We start from the raw sequence: 17,546 nt of genomic DNA on the forward strand, positions 1-17,546 counted from the left end.
ATGAAACTTGTCCCGAGGTGAGGCGGGTCCCAGGGCTAAGTCACCTCCAAGAACTGTTGCCAGCCCTAAATTTAGTCTGAACCAGGTGCAGGCTTGAGGATTTACAAAGACAAATACAAAGTCTGTGAATAGGGGACCCCCGGGGTGTGTGTGTGTGGGGGGGAAACAATTGTCTGTAACTGTATTAGAGAAGAGGAAAGGGTACAAGATTGTATCCATTGTGGAGGAGACGCTGCCAGCGGGACTATCTGATGAAAGGACAAGAAGTAATGGATTTAATCTGCACCGAGAGAGCTTTAGCTTAGATATTAGGAAAAACTTTCTAACTATGAAGGTAGTTGAGCTCCGGAACAGGCTTCCAAGGGAGGTTGTGGAATCCCTGTCACTGGAGGTGTTTAAGAAGCGGTTGGACAGACACCTGCCAGGGCTGGTCTAGGTTTACTCTCATGATTATTATTAACGATTTATATTGCAGCAGCGCTTTCAGGCCACAGTCAGTTTGGTGGGCCCCGAAGAGCCGACAGTCAGCAATTGAATGCAGTGCCGCCCAGAGGATTCAGGGGGCCTGGGGCAAAGCAATTTCAGGGGCCTCTTCCATAAAAAAAAAAGTTGCAATACTATAGAATACTATATTCTTGTGGGGGCCCCTGTGGGGCCCAGGGCTTGGGGCAAATTGCCCCACTTGCCCCCCCCCCAGGCAGCCCTGATTGAATGAGATCCAGGGTTTCTAAAAAAAGGTTCCAACAGACTTTTGCCCAGTCCGCCCTGCGCAGTGAAAGCTTGTTTCCCCTGCATCAACCGAACTTCTTTTAAAAACTTTTTTGCTGTCAGGGATTCAACAATATGATTTAAAATTACAGTTAGATTTTTTTCCCCCGTGTCAAGTGAGATTTTTGAATGTTTCATTGAGCTGCATTTGCCAAATACTTCATTGCAAGAATGAGAAGCTTGAACAAAAAATACTCCCTTAAAACGAATCCAAAATGAGTAATATTTTGGCAGAGCAGGCACTACAGCTTTGGAAGAGGGAACCCTGAAGAGCGTGACATACACACAGCTGGGAGATGAGGAGGATGCTTCACTGACCTCTCCATCCTGGCTCACTGTGCCTATCCCTAATGATTTATTTGCAAAATTCCTAGAGGTTGGAGGCTTGTGTAGGTGGGAAGGGGGACAGAGAAGCCGGAGATCAAGGTCTCCAAGCAGCAGACTGAAGTGTGTCAAAAAAGATTTAGCAAAGAGTAAGGCAACCGCAGGGAATTTGAGGGAGCAGGAGAGAGGAAAATACATTGCCTGCAGCTGGGAAGTTGTTTTTTTAAAATGGTTATAGTCATGAAGCTGATCGTTTAAGAGGGACTTCCGTGGCTTCTCCACCCCCCACCACACCAAACACTGCCCCTCCCAGGCCTGCTAGAGTGCGGCATGTAGCTAGAAATCTGCACACAAAGTGGGCTTCCTTCCCACAGCACTTATTCATCATCTTCTATCCCCTGCCTGCCCTGGCTCAGCCTGATCTTACCTGTCTTGCCCAGGGCCCAATGCCTTAAAGGCATCAGAGCTACCCCAGTTTCTTTGCACCAGAGGGGCACTTCTGCAACAAATTGAGGAGACTTTGGGGATTTATGGCTAGTCCCTCTCCCCCCTCACACGCCCCAGTCATCAGTTTTCGCCACTCGTGCAGCCTGTGAGCTCACTGGGGCAGGGAGGGTCTTTGTTACTTGTCTGAGAACCTACTGGGGCTCTGACCCTCAGTGGCGGCGCTACCTGCCGCTGAACATCTCCTCTCCTGGAGGCAGCTCAATGGTGAGCGGGGCTGGAATGACGTCTGTGCACCACTTAGAGTGACCAGAATCTAAGTGTGAAAAATTGGGCTGGGGCTGGGGGAGGAGGCACCTCTATGAGACCAAGCCCCGAATCTCAAGACTGCCCCTATAAAAGCGGGACAGCTGGTCACCCTAGCACCACTTCCCATCTGGTAGCAGCTTCATGGCTGCCTTCATCTTTACACCTTCCTGTTCTCGGTCATGCCCTAGACCCAAACACACAGACTAGTGTGATGGCTCCTGGCCCCTACCTAGGGTGACCAAATGTCCCGGTTGTATAGGAACAGTCCCAATTTCGGGGTCTTTTTCTTATATAGGCTCCTTCCCCGCCCCCATCCCCTGTCTGGATTTCTCACACTTGCTCTCTGGTCACCCCACCCTTAGCCGACTCTCCCCCAGTGCCAACTGGCCGCAGGACCAGTGAAGTGAATGAAGAGTCACAAACGGGTGGGGGTGGCGTCGAGGGAGCGGGGCGGGGGGGGTCCTTCCTTGTTCAGCTGCAGCCAGATGATCTGGTGTAGGAGGCTGGATCCGGCTGGGGGTTGTGGCAGCGGGGGGAGCAGCAGGCTCCCCATTGCCTCCTGCTTGGCTGGGGGGTGGGGAGCTGCACTCCGCGTGACCCTGCCCAGTGCCCAGCCCGGGCGGCTCCGAGTCCCAGGGCGGAGCGGCAGAGCCCGCGGCAGTGCCCGGCCCGCCCCGCTGCGGAGCGGAGCGGGAGGAGCGAGTGCCCCGCGCGGGTCCCTTTAAGAGTTGCCGGCTGGCGGCGGAGCCCGGGGTGGAGTTTCACGCCCGGGAGCAGCAGGCGGCGAGCCGGGGAGGTCCCCGAGCAGCACATGGAGCCGGAGCCCAGCCCCGCGGCTGCAGCCTAGGGAGAGCCGCTTGCACCCGGTGCCCGCCTCCCTCTGCCCCGGGGACTCGCTGCCTCTGCCCCGCTCCGCGCCCTGCCCTGCCCTGCCCGCAGCGCGGATGGCCCCGGCTGGCGGAGCCGGCTCTGGGGGCTCTGCTGCTGCCGCTGCTGGGCCAGGCTGCGGGGAGCCCGGCGGAGCCCCAGCCCCTGCCGCCCTTCGACGCGCTCTTCGCCCGCGGCGTGGAGGCTTGTGACGGCGGCGACTACGCGGGCGCCGTGCGCTGGCTGGAGCGGGCGCTGAGCAGCCACCGGCAGCTGCGGGAGGCGCGGCTGCGCTGCGGGCTGGGCTGCCGGGAGCCCCTGGGGCGGCTCGGGCCGGGCGCCGGCGGGGACCTGCCCTTCTTCGGCTCCGTGCTGCGCCGGGCGCGCTGCCTGCGCCAGTGTCTGGGGCGCCGCCTGGGGGCCGCCTCCCGGCACCGCGCCAGCGAGGACGTGCGGGCCGATTTCCAGCGCCGGGTGCCCTACAACTACCTGCAGCGGGCCTACATCCAGGTGAGAGCCGGGCCCCCATGTCTCCACCCCCAGCTTCCTGCCACCCCTCACCGGCCCCTGCATCTATCCACCCCCTGCTTCCTGCCATCCCCCCCAGATCCCCCCCAAACCCACACCCATCCAGCTATCCATCCCTTCCAGCGCCAGGTGCCCTACAACTACCTGCAGCGGGCCTACATCCAGGTGAGAGCCGGGCCCCCATCTATCCACCCCCAGCTTCCTGCCATCCCTCACCGGCCCCCCATCTATCCACCCCCTGCTTCCTGCCACCCCCCGGCCCCTGCATCTATCCACCTCCCGCTTCCTGCCATCCCCCCCCCGATCACCCCCCCCAAACCTGCACCCACCCAGCTATCCATCCCTTCCAGCGCCGGGTGCCCTACAACTACCTGCAGCGGGCCTACATCCAGGTGAGAGCCGGGCCCCCCATCTATCCACCCCCAGCTTCCTGCCACCCCCAAATCACCCCCCCCAACCCGCATCCACCCAGATATCCATCCCTTCCAGCACTAGGTGCCCTACAATTACCTGCAGCGGGCCTACATCCAGGTGAGAACCTCCATCCATTCTTCCCCCATATCCACCTACTTGCAGCAGATATACGTCCAGGTAACAGATGCCAGCCAGCCTCTCCATCCATTCACCTGCCTTTCTGTTAATTCCCTTCATCCCTGTTTGTCCTCCTCATCCCTTCCACCTATTCCCCCAGCACCTGGGGCCAGATCTTTAAAGGCATAGGCGTTTATGAAATCGGTCTGAGTTTGGTTCCTAGGCGCTGCTGAAAATCCTACTAGGTGCCTAGCTACATCTTTAGGGTGTCTAAACACCTTTAAAATCTGGCACCTGGAGCCCTGCATCTACCTGTGGTGGGCGTACATCAGGTGAGACTGAGGCATCCCTCCCACCCATCCATTCATCTGGCTCAGGGTGCCCTCTGGAATCCACTTCAGCAGGTGTGAACCCAAGTGAGGAACTAGCCAGTCCATCCCTTCTTCTGTCTCCCCACCCAGCCATTCACCTGTCTTTACAGTTTCTATCCATCTGATTGGTAACACTACGTACAATGAAGCAAAAATAATAAATGATTTAGGGGAGAGATGGGCCACTGTGAAGCCCAAGTGTTTGTCTGGCCCCCTAAAGTCTAAGGAAAATTGAAACCCATGGCATCCGAAGGGATGGACTGATAAGCTGGTCCTGGGCGATTATCTATGCTAAGACATTAGTTTGTGTCCTGAATTGCTGTGGTTTATGACTGTTGCATTCCTTCTCCTGCTCTTTGGCTGAGGACTCGCAAACTTGGTACATCATTAAAGTATGCATGGTCTTTCCTCCTAATGAAAGTTTAAAGGGGACAGGGTTAGGATTGAAAATGACTTGCTGGGAAAACCCAGCAACTGTGAAGTTATGGTACAAGAGGTTTCTTCATTTTAATGCAGCAGTACCTTAAACCCCTGTCACTTCAGAGAAACCTCCTTTCTCTCTCCCTGTGCATGTAGCAAGAGGATATATGATTTCTATTATTGTATTGCATCTGCCTCTCTTTCGTGACATGAAATACTTTGCAAGATACAGTAGAATCAGGGTTTTTGTAGCCTCTGAAATCCTGCTTATCTGTCCCTTGTCCTGACAATTGTTCCTAAATCATCACTGTTAACACAGTCTTCTTCATGAAGAGTAGTCTTTAATGAACTTCCCGTGGGCAGAAAATCTCCTTGACAGCTGGGGTTGGCTCTCTTTTAATTCAAGGCTGATGTATTTGCTGAACCACTGGGTACCTGCAGTAAGTTGACTTTTTATGACTAACAGTATAGAGACTCTGGGAATTTATTCTATGCCAAGCTGAAAATTTAAAACATTGCTGGGATGTTCCCTCTGGACCTTTTCCTTATTTAATTGACACAAGGTGGTAGTTGCTAAAGCCAGGTATTAAGTGGAGATCTGCCCTTTAAAATGTAGAGCATGGCTTGGTGGTGGTGATTCTGTGGCAATCCACCAAAGCCAAATAGAGAATCATAGAATATCAGGGTTGGAAGGGACCTCAGGAGGTATCTAGTCCAACCCCCTGCTCAAAGTGGGACCAATCTTCAGACATGTATCAGAGATCCATGTGCTTTTACAGATCCATGTGTTAGTCTGGATCTGTAAAAGCAGCAAAGAATCCTGTGGCACCATTTCTGTTAGTCTATAAGGTGCCACAGGATTCTAGTCTTCAGACAGATTTTTTGCCCCAGATCCCTAAATGGCCCCCTCAACTCACAACCCTGGGTTTAGCAGGCCAATACTCAAACCACTGAGCTATCCCTTCCTCCACCCCCTGCTCTGAAAGCAAACATCAGTACTAGAAAGCATAAATGTTTGTAATGTATTAACTACACAGCGACAGAACGTGGGTGACCATCATCAGTCCCTGTGATTAAGAACCCGCTGAAAATCCTAGCTGCATTTTGTGCTTTGCTTCCTGCTCTGTAATGTCTTAGTTTGAGGTTTTTGCAAACCACGGGGCTGGAAATGCCAAGGAAAGGATTGACAGGAAGTTAAGAAACCCAGCGTGCATAATGTGCAGCCCTAGAAAGAAATACCACCAGAGAAACAGGGTTATAATTTGGTCCAAATTCTGGTGTCATTGAAGCCAGAAGAACTTTCTGCCAGTGCCTTAGATGCTGATCCTGCAATGAGCTCTCTGTGGGCAGATGTCTTCACCTGTGTGGAGCTCAACTGAGAAACAGAGAAATATAGTTTCAAGCTTTCTCCTCCTGAGAAGCAAATCCAGTGACGTCATCGGGGTTGCCCATGGGTTCGGGGGTCTGCCTGCATAGACTTCACAGAAGGATCTGGATTGAACCTGTTATATCTGGGTCCCTTTCAGCAAAATTACTCCATGCTTTAGGGTCTTTTCTGTGTTTGTCAAATACGGGCTGCCTTCCATTCCTGCGTCTGCCATCTGAGTCAGTTTTCCTCCTTTAGAGGGATACAGGGAACTTGAGAACTACTCCATTTTAAAAGATGAGTAGAAAGAAGATTCAGATATTACACAGCAGTCTCTGAGCCCCCCTGCCAATGTTTTACAGCCCCTGAAGTTTATGGCCTAGATCCTCAAAGGTATTTAGGGGTCTAACTCGCATTGAAATCACTGAAAGTTTTGGTGCCTGAAACCTTTAAGAATCTGAGCCTGTTCCTTCTCAAGGCATGTCTATCCCCACCTAATGTAACTGTGGGTGTTCTCATTAGCTGCATAAATGTTTGGGTTTCAGATCCTGCCTCTGGGATTATTTTTTTCATTGACTACAACTATTTTAATTGGAAAGTTTCCGTAAAATGATTTTTAAAACTTTCTTCTGATCTCAGGTTTTTCTGCCTTGGCCGCCAGTGAGCCACTTGGTTTAGCACCTTTCTTGTTTAGCAAAACCATTAGTGGGGTGTCTGCTAGCTGGAAGAATTTCTCTCCATAATGATGTATCCGCATAGGCCCCTACAGTGCAGAGACTGAGCTAGGTCACTTGTGCAAGTCTGGATTTGCCTGGAGTTGTACTGACCACGAGTCCTGGACGTCCGTGCACTGAGAGCCAAATCCTCTTTCTGTGCCAAGTCTGAGTAAATGGGTTTGGCATATTGCCCAGGGGATGCAATACACTAAAACCTGAAGCTGGGGGAGGGGAGGCTGGGAAAAGGGTTGCTGCATAGAGCACAGCTCGCCCCAGCTCTGTTCACCCACACACAGTCCTGTCCAGTGCAGCAGACAGACACGGCTTGGGAGTGCAGAACTCCCTGAATTCCTCCCCAATAACCCCTCTGCACGCAGGTTCTGCTGCTACCGAGACTTGCACACCTCTCTAGGGAGGGGGCAGGGGAGGCTTCATGTGTGTTCTGGCAACTACTGTTTGCAATCACATTATCTGTTCATTCACTTTAGCAAGTAGGGCCCTGAGTTCCAGACGTGCTGAGCACCTGCCGCTGCCAGTGGCTTCAGGCTCTACGAGTACAACTAGCATAGCACTTGTATGTGTGCTGTGTAGTTGTAGCTCTGTGGGTCCCAGGGTATTAGACACAAAAGGCGGGTGAGATAATGTCTGTTATTGGACCAGCTTCTGTTGGTGAGAGAGACCAGCGTTCGAGCCACACAGAGATGAAGCAGAGCTCTGTGTGGCTCGAAAGCTCGTGTCTCTCCCCAACAGAAGCTGGCCCAACAATAGATGTTCCCTCACCTGCCTTGTCTCTCTAACTGCACTTGTATGACAGCTGGGGAGAGAGGCAGGCAGACTGTGACACCTCCCCCCACCTCCACCCCTCCCCAAGTAGGTGTCTCTCTTGCTTGGCTCATTAGACATGCATTTTCAGTCTCAGCTCCCTATTTCCTCTCATTGGTGGCTCTGTTTGCGCCTTTGCGGGGAAGGGTTTAGTGGTGGTGGTTGTAATGGACCTGCCACAAAACACGTTGCAGACCTTCTAGAGATCCAAGCCGTGTCTTGCTTTCGTTGCTTGTCTCAAAACCGAAGAGGAAATGAGATTTAGGTTAAACATCCCACTGTGTATCCTGGACAATTCCTTCCCGTTGCTCTGCCGGGAGTGGGTGGGTCACTGGCTGCTGGGTGCTTCCATCGATTCCCTTGTGTGGTTGGACAGCAGGAGTTGATGTCATTTGCATTTTCAGAGAGAACGAACTGTATGGAATGTGCTTTCTCCGTCCCACTCCTAGTGACCTCTCACTTGCTTGTTAAGCTCTCAGGAGGGGAGGGGAATGAACCCTTTGGTAATGACAAAACATGGAATAAATAAAAAATATAAGGCTTGGCACTTGTACAGTGCTTTAAAAAATATGGTGCTGTATAAACTCATCCGCACACCCGCCCTGCAAAGTAGGGAAGGCAACTGCTTTTATCCCCGCCTTGCAGATGGGGAAACTGAGTCGGAGGGCCAGATGTTCATCTCGCACTGCTGTAGCTCTGCAGTAATTCCTCTGGGTCAGTGGAGCTGCACCAGTGGAAGTGTGAGCCGAAGGGTGCTCAGAGGGCCTCAGTTACAATGGGGTAGCTCTGTTACCCCATTGTGAGAGCAGAATCTGGCCCAATAATCAATGTCACTTGTCCAAGTCCCTGTAGTAAGTCAGTGGAAGAGCTGGGTTTAGAAACTGAGGCTTTCTGGTGCCCGGTGCTACTTGCGCTATCCTGGCCAATTCACCGGAGCACCTTGCCTCTGTCTTCTTAAATATGTGCGGGAAACACTCCTGCAATGATGGGGGGGGTTTCTGGGTTCATGGACGATACCATACAACCCTATAGGACCATAACCCACTAGGAGATCAGCCTTTAACTCTCTGGCAGTAGAGGGAAGAGGGGAAATTCTGGCTTTCAATAACCCATAAACACAATCATATTCCTGCCCAAATGTTGATACAAGGCGGTGTGCCCCAGGCCTGAGCGAGCATCTGCCTGATCCGGAACTGACTGAAGTCATCTGAAAGCTTCTCATTGATTTGGGTGGACTTTGGATCAGGGCCCTAGTGCTGACGTTTGGCCAAGCACCCCAAAGTTCAGATGTGCCCTCTGACCTTCTTTCCAGCCACTGGGCTGGAAACCTCCCATGCTCATGCTTCCCCAGGAGATCGCCAGTGTTTCCAGTTGGGCCAGAAATACCCCAGAGACGGCCCGGGTGGGCCAGTGTTTGGATAAGGATAGAGAATGGGGGGATGGGGGCGTGGCGGGGACTAATGAGAATAAAAGATGATTTGCGTTTTCCAGCCCCTGGAGAAGAGAAGGGTCTGTAATGTGTTCCCAAACTCCCGTCTCAGCAGAAGAGGCAGCGTGTTGGAGCTCGCTACTTCTATTACAGACAGGATGACTTGTCTCTTACATGCTGGGCTGCTGTCCTCTGAAAACCTGCTAGGCTTTGGTTGTAAGGGGTTGGGGGATCACTGGAGCTGTTTGCCCTCTAGACGCTGATTTGAATTATGACCCGCCTGCTTTTGCTGCTTTGGCAATTTTTTTTTGTGTCTGAATGTAGCCTGGAGGCCAAAGCCTTTGCCCTCCTTAGGGGTTTTCTCTGCTATGCATGTGGGTTGAGGAAGCGGGCAATTGTGTGACATGACGGCATTGGCTGGTTACAAGCTGCTGAGTTAGTAACCTTGTTGGAACTTGCTGCGGATGTTCTGCCTGTGAACGGCACAACAGAATGGCGCTCCCCATTCCCTGCACAGATTCCCACAAGTCAGGAATCGTTGGCCAAAAATAACTAGTAACGTCCTGGAGAAAATTGACAGGTCTATCAAAAACAATTGCTCCTTCTAACCTACCCCCTCCAACTTTTCTCCTAGGTTTTCATTTCCTCCTTTAGTCTTTTTCCTGTCCCCCTTTCACCTGCATTGTTTGCCATATGAACTCAATAGCCTTTGCTTCCTTCCACATTTGCTTTTCTGTTTGCAGCTCCTGAGTGCCTGCCACCTTTTTCTAACTATCCATTGCTAAACCCATGTCTGCCTGTCTACTCAGCCTCTCCTCTTTGTGCACCATGACAAGACACAGGGTAAATTCTATGTCTGTAGCCTGTAACCACCAAATACATTTCAGGTGTAATTCAAGAAAGATTTGGACCTAGGGGGTAGGAAGCTCATTGGAGCATTGTCAGGATAAAAAATATTATTCTTCAGAAACCAATGTCTTTGCCTCTCTTTCTAACACCATAGATCATTAAAATGGAAAGAGTTTTTTTTTTTTAAATCAAATGTGTGTTTACTCTTTGTTCTGTTACTTTTCTGCATTTCTTTTGGCCAGGATAACGATTACAGATTAAGCAGAATAACTTGTTTCTAGCCAATATTACTTTGAGGATTTCATGCATTAGTACAGTGTGGCTGTTTTTAGGTCACCAATAGAGCAGGAGGAGGTTTGTGGGGTGTGGGTTTTTTTTGTTGTTGTTTTGGTTTTTTTAAATTAAAGCTGCTTCTGTTGATATTTTTTGTTTTTAAAACATGGAAAAACTTTGTATTGATCTCAAGTTTTATTAAAAAGGTGTTTGTAAAAACACTAATTTGACCTCGCAATGTCCCTTTAACTACTGCATCCTACTACCAGTAATATGTTGTTGTGAACAGAAATTACTGCTACATTGCTCTTGTACTGTATAATGCTCTTCATCCAAGGATTTTAAAACACTTCATAAACATTAACTAATACAGATGGGGAAACTGAGGCATGGGCAATTAAAGGATGTGACCAAGACCCTACGACAAAGCAGCAGATGGATCAGGAAGGGAATTATTATTATTTTTTAGTTGTATTATCATAGTACCAAGGAGTCCCAGTCCTGGGCCTGAACCCCAGTGTGCTAGATGCTGTACAAACACAAACCAACTGATTGTCCCTGCTCCAACTGGTTTACAATCTGAGTAATTCAGGAGTCCTGCAGGAGAGTTTGATCAAATCACTTTTACTAGTTTAAATCACCCATATCATCTGTCACTAGGACCAGAGTGAGACCTGAAATGGACCACTTGCAGCCATTAAAGGTCCTCTGGCACTTGTTGCAAGACTAGGAATGTTTACTATGGTCTCTGTGCCAAATTCCTTCCATCTCCCAAAATTACTTTCTGCCTACCTAAACTTCAAACTGTGTAACTATATTGGGCCAGTTTCTCCTCTCACACTGATGTAAAGCTGGAATCACTAGATGGAAATCATGGAGTTTTCTTCTGGATTTGCACCAGTATAATGGATGCTAGAATTTGGCTCATCTTGGCTAATCTCTGAAATTTCAACTCAAGACACTACTTTTAATTTCTGGTACTAAGATCATCTGCAGTGTTGCTCTGTCTTATAAACAGCTGCAGGGTTCATCCTCACAGGGGGGTGAATTTCAGTAGTGGAGGAAGTTACCCCCATGTACTTTGTATAGCACAGTTGGAGAATATAAAGAAGTTTGGATTCATGGTATGACAGGTTTTTTCATAATGGTAGTATTTGCATTTCTCAGTGTACATCTCTGACTGTGATGAATTTGCCAAAACCACTGGAAAATGCAGTTCTCTTGGTAATCCATTCCCTTTGGATGCTTGATGCCTAGTGGCAAATAACACAAGAAAAAGCCACTGGTTCAAAATCTGTGCTGGCACAAACAATTTAACTTATTTCTCATTAGAGGTATCACCCACTATGCTTTTTTGGGGGACTGTTCATTTTGTTTTCATCTGACATGTCCTGTATCCCAGACAAATGTTGATACAGAAATATACGGTAACAGTAATAATAAATAGGGGGGATGCTTTTGTCTCTGTTCTTGAAGACTGATTTTGCTCTGCTATTGACTAAATAAAGAGATTTCAGAGCTGGGTTCTTGGAAAAATTTCTTAATTTAGATTGTCTAAAATAGCATCCCTAGTCCTCACCCAGAGGGTAAACATCTTGGTGGTCAGTGAAGTTAAAATTATTGCAGTACAAAAATCAACAGTATCTGTATGGGATGGAATGCTCTGAGCCTTGTGGGATGGATCTATGAACACGACCCAGGCCTTCAGCCCTGAAGGCATCATCCCGCTGCCATTGAAATCAGCTGGAGATGGGAATGTTCTGTCAGTCACATCAGTCCCTTAGTCTCCGAAGAAGGAGAGGGTAGGGGCTCGGCAAATTGAAGCAACTCGGCCCATGTCCAGACACAGCCCATCCGTTCATCTACTCTGGACAGAGTAGCAATGCTAAAACCCCATGTGGACGTGTAGAGGCACTGAATGACCTTTAAATCAAGGTAACAAGGTATTGGACTCTGATCGGTTTGTATGAGAAATAACCGTAAATATAAAGACTAGGTCCACCCTAAATCCATGGACTTAGGAACCTATCGTCTGCTCGCTCTTGGTGGCAATGTCCTGAATGAAAACTACTCCCACTAGCAGGCCCAGTGGTGCAGCCACGCGGGTTTCTTGGTTTACTGATGAACACTCAAGATTTTGCTGTTGGCTTTCAACCTGAGGAGTGAGAGCGAACTGAGGGCTAGAGAAATGCGCTGGATACACAGCTCTGAAGACTGAAGCTCTTTATCTATCTGCAGAACAGATGCAGTGCGGGCTGTGACAGGGCAAATTGCTCCCCTCTCCCTCTCATCCTGGTCCACTCGTGTGTCTCCACGCTGACTTGGGAGGGAGCTTGGAAGGTTAAAAAGGTTACTTGGGTCCTGATTTTCAGATCTCATGACCACCCAGCACCCCCATTGATGTCAATGGGAACTTCAGGTGCTCTGGGCTCTCAAAATCAGACCCTTGTTTAAGCAACAAAGCTACCAAGAGTGGCAGCATTGGTTTTTTGGGTTTTTTGTAGCGTGAACATACGTGACTGTTACAAGTTGGGCTGAAATCCACCCAGCTCATTTCACAAAAGCCACTGGACGACCACCCAATGGCGATGACTGGATGTGATCCTGCGAGGTGCTGAGGGGCCTAAGTACTTTGCAGTATTGGGCGCCTGGGCTGGATTTGAACCAGTGGCCTGGAGCGGAAATGCTCTAGAATCTAGTCCTCCTTTTGCCAGTTTCAATTGGAGAGTAAAGTTTCCCGTAAGTGGATGTTGGGGTCTCCTGTCTCCTCGAAGCCTGTTGTGGGGAGGATAAGGGTCATGATGGGGGTGGGGGTGGGGGGTGGGACGGGACAGACAGCTCTGGTAATGACAAGAGAATCAATCCTTTCTTTTCTAGCCAGGGCCCTGTTCCTGCTCCTACTGAATTCAAAGGAAGCTAGACTGGATCCTAAAGGGTTGTTAATATAAACTGATATTGCACATTACTGGTTCCTCTATCAAATCACTTACTTGAATAGGTGTTCAGAGGCATTAAGAGGGGATGGGGGCTGATTCTGATTTCTGTTACACCCACATGAATTTGGAATGACTCCACTGAAGTCTCCAGAGTTACTCTGTGTTTACAGTGGGGAAGGCCTGTGGTCTTTAATAGCAGTTCTGACTGCAGGGAGTACAGCCTTCAAAGTTCCTTGGTTATTTTAGTTTCTGACCAATCCTAGGCAATAACGCCCATGAAGCAACGACTTTAATTCCTAGGTCTCTGATGGCTGATGCTGGTGAAGGGTCTGAGTGTGTACATGTAAAGGGTAGGTAGCTAAACAGCATTCCTTAGCTGCACCATACCTCCTAGCCAAACCACCTCCTCTCCATGGTAACTGGGCATTTAACAGACCTTCCGAGGCTGACGTCAAGGGTCGTGGATTAGCCACTGAATAATTATATCAACAAAAACAGTATCTTGATCCCAGATCATCAATGTCCTTTTCTCCTTCCCTGGATGGGAAGCCAAACCCACATGTATTAACTGGAATGTAGGGCAGAGTTTGGCTGTGGCCTATCAGATCTGGAGGCCAAATATTTTCTTGTAGCTTCTTGTTCATTTAAAAAAAGAGAGGAAAACATGTTCCTTCAGGCCTGGATGAAAGGATGACTTGTGCTCATAACTGGACTGGAACCAGGTGGCTGGCTGCCCCTCGCCCTGAGAATGCCAGTGCATTGTTCCTCCCCCCCCCCCCCCCCGCAACTCCACCCTTGCAATGTGCAGATATAGCAGAATTTTCTTTGCAAGCTGGTGTGTTCTGCAGCTGCCCCTCTGCCCCCTGGTGTGGTGCGTTTTAAGCTTAGTCTTTATTGGTGTAAAGCGTGCAGACGGGGTGTTCAGGAGTAAAAAGGGCAGAGCTGGCACCAGGCTCGCTTCATTAGCGGGATAGGTCTCACGGCAGGTGGTAAGCTTTCAACTTACAACAGGCATGGGCAGGCAGAATTAATATGGTGGTGTTCAAGGTTGTGTTTAAAAACAAAGCATTGAAGGTTGGATGTGACAGAGGGAATCAGACCTACTGAGGCATCATAAGAATGAAACACATGCAAGATTTTCAAAAACGAGGGACCTGACATCAGGCTCTTAAATCCATATTAGGCTCCTCAAAAAAATAGCCTACTTTTCCAGTTGTGCCTAGCACCCACAACTCCCACTGAAGACTGTAGGAGCTGCTGGATGCTCAGCTCTGTCAGGCCACTTATTTACATTCTTTTATACGCACACAGGAGTCTAACGTCAGGCCTCCGTTTTGCAAAATCCTAACCCCAGTTCATTGCACGTCTCCTAGTGAGTTGCCCAATGTTTGAGGAATGGAGTACTGGTTTATTGTTGATGGTCACTCAGCTAAGGGTGATGTGGTGGCTCGGGGGGATCCGTATGCGCGTGTGCTCTCGCTCGCTCTGTTGTTGGTTTGAATCTGGCCTGGTTCAGAGGTGATGGAGAGTTGTTGACTTGGGATGGCTGTTTAGTGGGTCTCAGTCTGGTTCCTCATGCTCAAATGTCAACATTGCAATAGGCTCTCCTGGGAGAGTGCTGAATAGGCATAAACAGAGACTGTCGTGCTCCTTTGTGCCTAGAGGTGCCCACACCTCAGTCGGGAGTTGGATATTGTGGGAAGACGCATGTTATCAGTTCTGTGGACACCGAGCTGGTTTCCAGTGGAGCTGGATGCTCACAATTCTAAGTGATGTCAGTAGAAGCTGCAAGGACTCAGCACCTCTTGAGCTTGACTGGATGCTTTTCCCGAGCACTGAAAACAACATTACAATAACACCACAACTGAAGAACTGAAATTAGACTCAGAATAATGTTGTGCATGGTACGGAGACTTGAGATGAATGAGCTGGCCTGGCTTTTGCCAATGCACTCAGAGGATTTTGCAGAAGGAAGTGCCAATAACTGAGATGCTGGAGGCAGCTTCCAGGAGTCCCTTGTTATCTTCTCACCAAATTGAAGAGAGAGTTTAATGAGATTGTGTTGGAGTCACTCCATGTATGGATTCCAACCAGAGAGGATCTGTTCCCAGGGCTCAGACAAATACTTCTGGAGAGCATTTTATTTTACCTTTGGAACATATCAAAGGCCTAGAAAAGCTCTCATTTGAAGAGAGATTGAAAAGGTTGGGATTATTTATCTTTGAAAGGACATGAACAAGAGGAGGTACAGATTAAGAGTATGTGAGATAATGAATGGTCTCAAGAAGCTAGATCAGGAACTTCTGCTCTTCTTGATTTATAATACAAGAACAAGGGGACATCTGGTGAAACACAAAGTTGGGAAATTCAAAACTGATATACTCTGCCTCACCATGTGTAATTAGACTGTGGAAAACACTCCCACAGGAAGTTGTTGATGCCAAGAATTAAAAAGATTAGAAAAGGGACTGAATATATAAATAGCAAGAATATTCAGAATATCACAATTAATGACAATAAAAATGTTGACCGGGATATTAAAGCTTGTGCCTCAGGACTTAAGTTAATCACTAATTATTAGAAATCAGGATGAGGTATAAGGATGAGGAGTGGATTATCCAACATCTACTGCTGTGGGTTTCTTGCATCATCCTCTGAAGCATCTGGTTTAACTCTAGACTCTCCCATGCCTCGTGATGCTTGAGGCAGCTCATTTTTCCCCATTATTGCCTATCCGGAGCAAGGTGTTTTACCCCATTGTAAGTTGTCTCCATGATGGTAATATCCTTTTCGATCATCCTCTGATAGGTCATTCTTTGTGTTCCATGCTTTCTCTTCTCTCCAGATGGGATCCAATGTAAGACATGCCTTGCGCTTGTACCATGCAGTAGCCCAATGGCATGGCCAAACCACCATAGCCGTCTGTCCGATTATTGAATCTGCAGTCCACTGACCTGTGTGTACAACATTTCCACATGGGTTACACAATCTCACCTATGAATTCCCAAAGTTCTTCTTAAACAACGCTGCATTCAGCTTCTTTTATGTACTTCCATCATCTGCCATGTTTCTGAGGTATACAGTAGTATTGAGAAGACAATAACATTGAACAATCTCATTTTAGTACATGGATGCATCTTTCTACTCTTCGAGATGTTTGACAAATGGGAAAACGATCCACTGGCTTCGCCCAGTCTTGCCTTAGCTACTTTAGTGAGCTACCATTAGCAGATATTGTACTTCCAAGATGGACTAAATCATCAACTCTTTAATACTCTTCTCCATCAATCACATATCCATTGTTGTTTGACAGCATTCTCTCCTAGCTCCATGATTTCGTTCTTCTGCATACAGATACAAAGTCCCACTTTGGCTTCTTTTGTCTTTATGCTCATAGTCTTTTCATTCCATCCAAGTTGATGTCCAGTATAAAAATATCATCTGCAAAATCCAAGTGTTACAGCTTATCTTTTGCTCAAACAATGCCAGAGTCCTCTGCAGCAGCCATCACTTTTCTCATCACAAAGTCTGTAACAGTGCAGAAGAGAAGAGGGGACAGTACGCAACATTGCTTTGGATCAGTAACAGTCTTAAACCACTCCATGTGTCTGCTCTCTGTCCTCACACAGCACAGAGACTTGTCCTACAAAGCTTTTATCTAATTAACATATTTGCGGAAATTCCATAGTGTCTCAGGATCTTCCAGAAGGCTTCTTGGTGGATGTTAGGAAACATTTCCATAAAATCAACAAATTTAAAAACCATCTTTTGCTGGTATTCTAGGTTTTTCTCACAGAGTCTTCTCAAAGCTGGTCTGACTACAACCCACCTGATCAAAATCCGTCCAGTTCTTCCCTGAGTACTTGATCAACATCAATTTTCATCCTGTTCAAAATGATGATGCAAAATGCTTTTCCAGGAACAGATAGGAGTGTCATTAGGGTTACCAACCCTCCAGGATTGTCCTGGAGTTTCCAAGAATTAAAGATTATGTCATGTGATGAAACCGTCAGGAATATGTTCAACCACTCTTCTCCAGCTATTTCAAAGAAGTTGGTCCCCCTTTGTAGGACGTTTACAGACCTCTTCTTCCTCAGTCTTTAGTACAGTTCTACTTTCCCCCAAACCATTCTGTACAACCTGTGCATGTATGACAATTCATGTAATTCACCATCACTGCATCACCAGCTGTTAACTTTTCAACCATCTATGTTATCATAGCCTGGTGCTTTACAACTCTACGGTTGGTTTGTAGCCTTAGTTACTTCCTCAGAGGTGATTACAGCCAATGATATAGGCAAGTCCGCTATCTCGTGTGTGTGTGTGTGGGGGGGGCCTCTGGCTGGTTAAGAACAGCCTGGAAAGGTTCCCTTCAACAGACTGTCTGTCTTCTGTGGTTAAAATTGTACCATCTTGAGCCTTCATTGTGCCAAAATGGTTCAAGAATTGTGATGTCAGTTGTTTAGCTACTGGAATACGCTTTTTAGAATCCCCTCTCTTGTACAACTCCTCAGCTTGTCTTGCTTTATTTTCCATCCATTCTCTCATCTCTTCTGGCTGATCTTTTATCTTCTTTGTCTTTTGTCCACCTAA

The 17,546-nt window shown here is 48.2% G+C and overlaps 1 protein-coding gene across 2 annotated transcripts in view; it reads left to right on the plus strand.

Annotated features, from left to right (window-relative positions):
• Positions 1–2,590: 2,590 nt before the first annotated feature.
• Positions 2,591–17,546, plus strand: part of P3H2 (prolyl 3-hydroxylase 2) — a 113,116-nt gene continuing 98,160 nt past the window's right edge. Inside the window, exon 1 of one of the 2 annotated variants that reach the window (XM_039489463.1) lies at positions 2,591–3,222. The gene's annotated coding sequence lies outside the window, so the exon portion shown is untranslated. Of the gene's footprint in view, positions 3,223–3,590; positions 3,633–17,546 lie in introns of those variants that run through there. The other variant, XM_039489464.1, reaches the window with a different exon arrangement.

The sequence above is a fragment of the Mauremys reevesii genome, linkage group 9, assembly GCF_016161935.1.
Source record: "Mauremys reevesii isolate NIE-2019 linkage group 9, ASM1616193v1, whole genome shotgun sequence".
NCBI lineage: Eukaryota > Metazoa > Chordata > Testudines > Geoemydidae > Mauremys > Mauremys reevesii.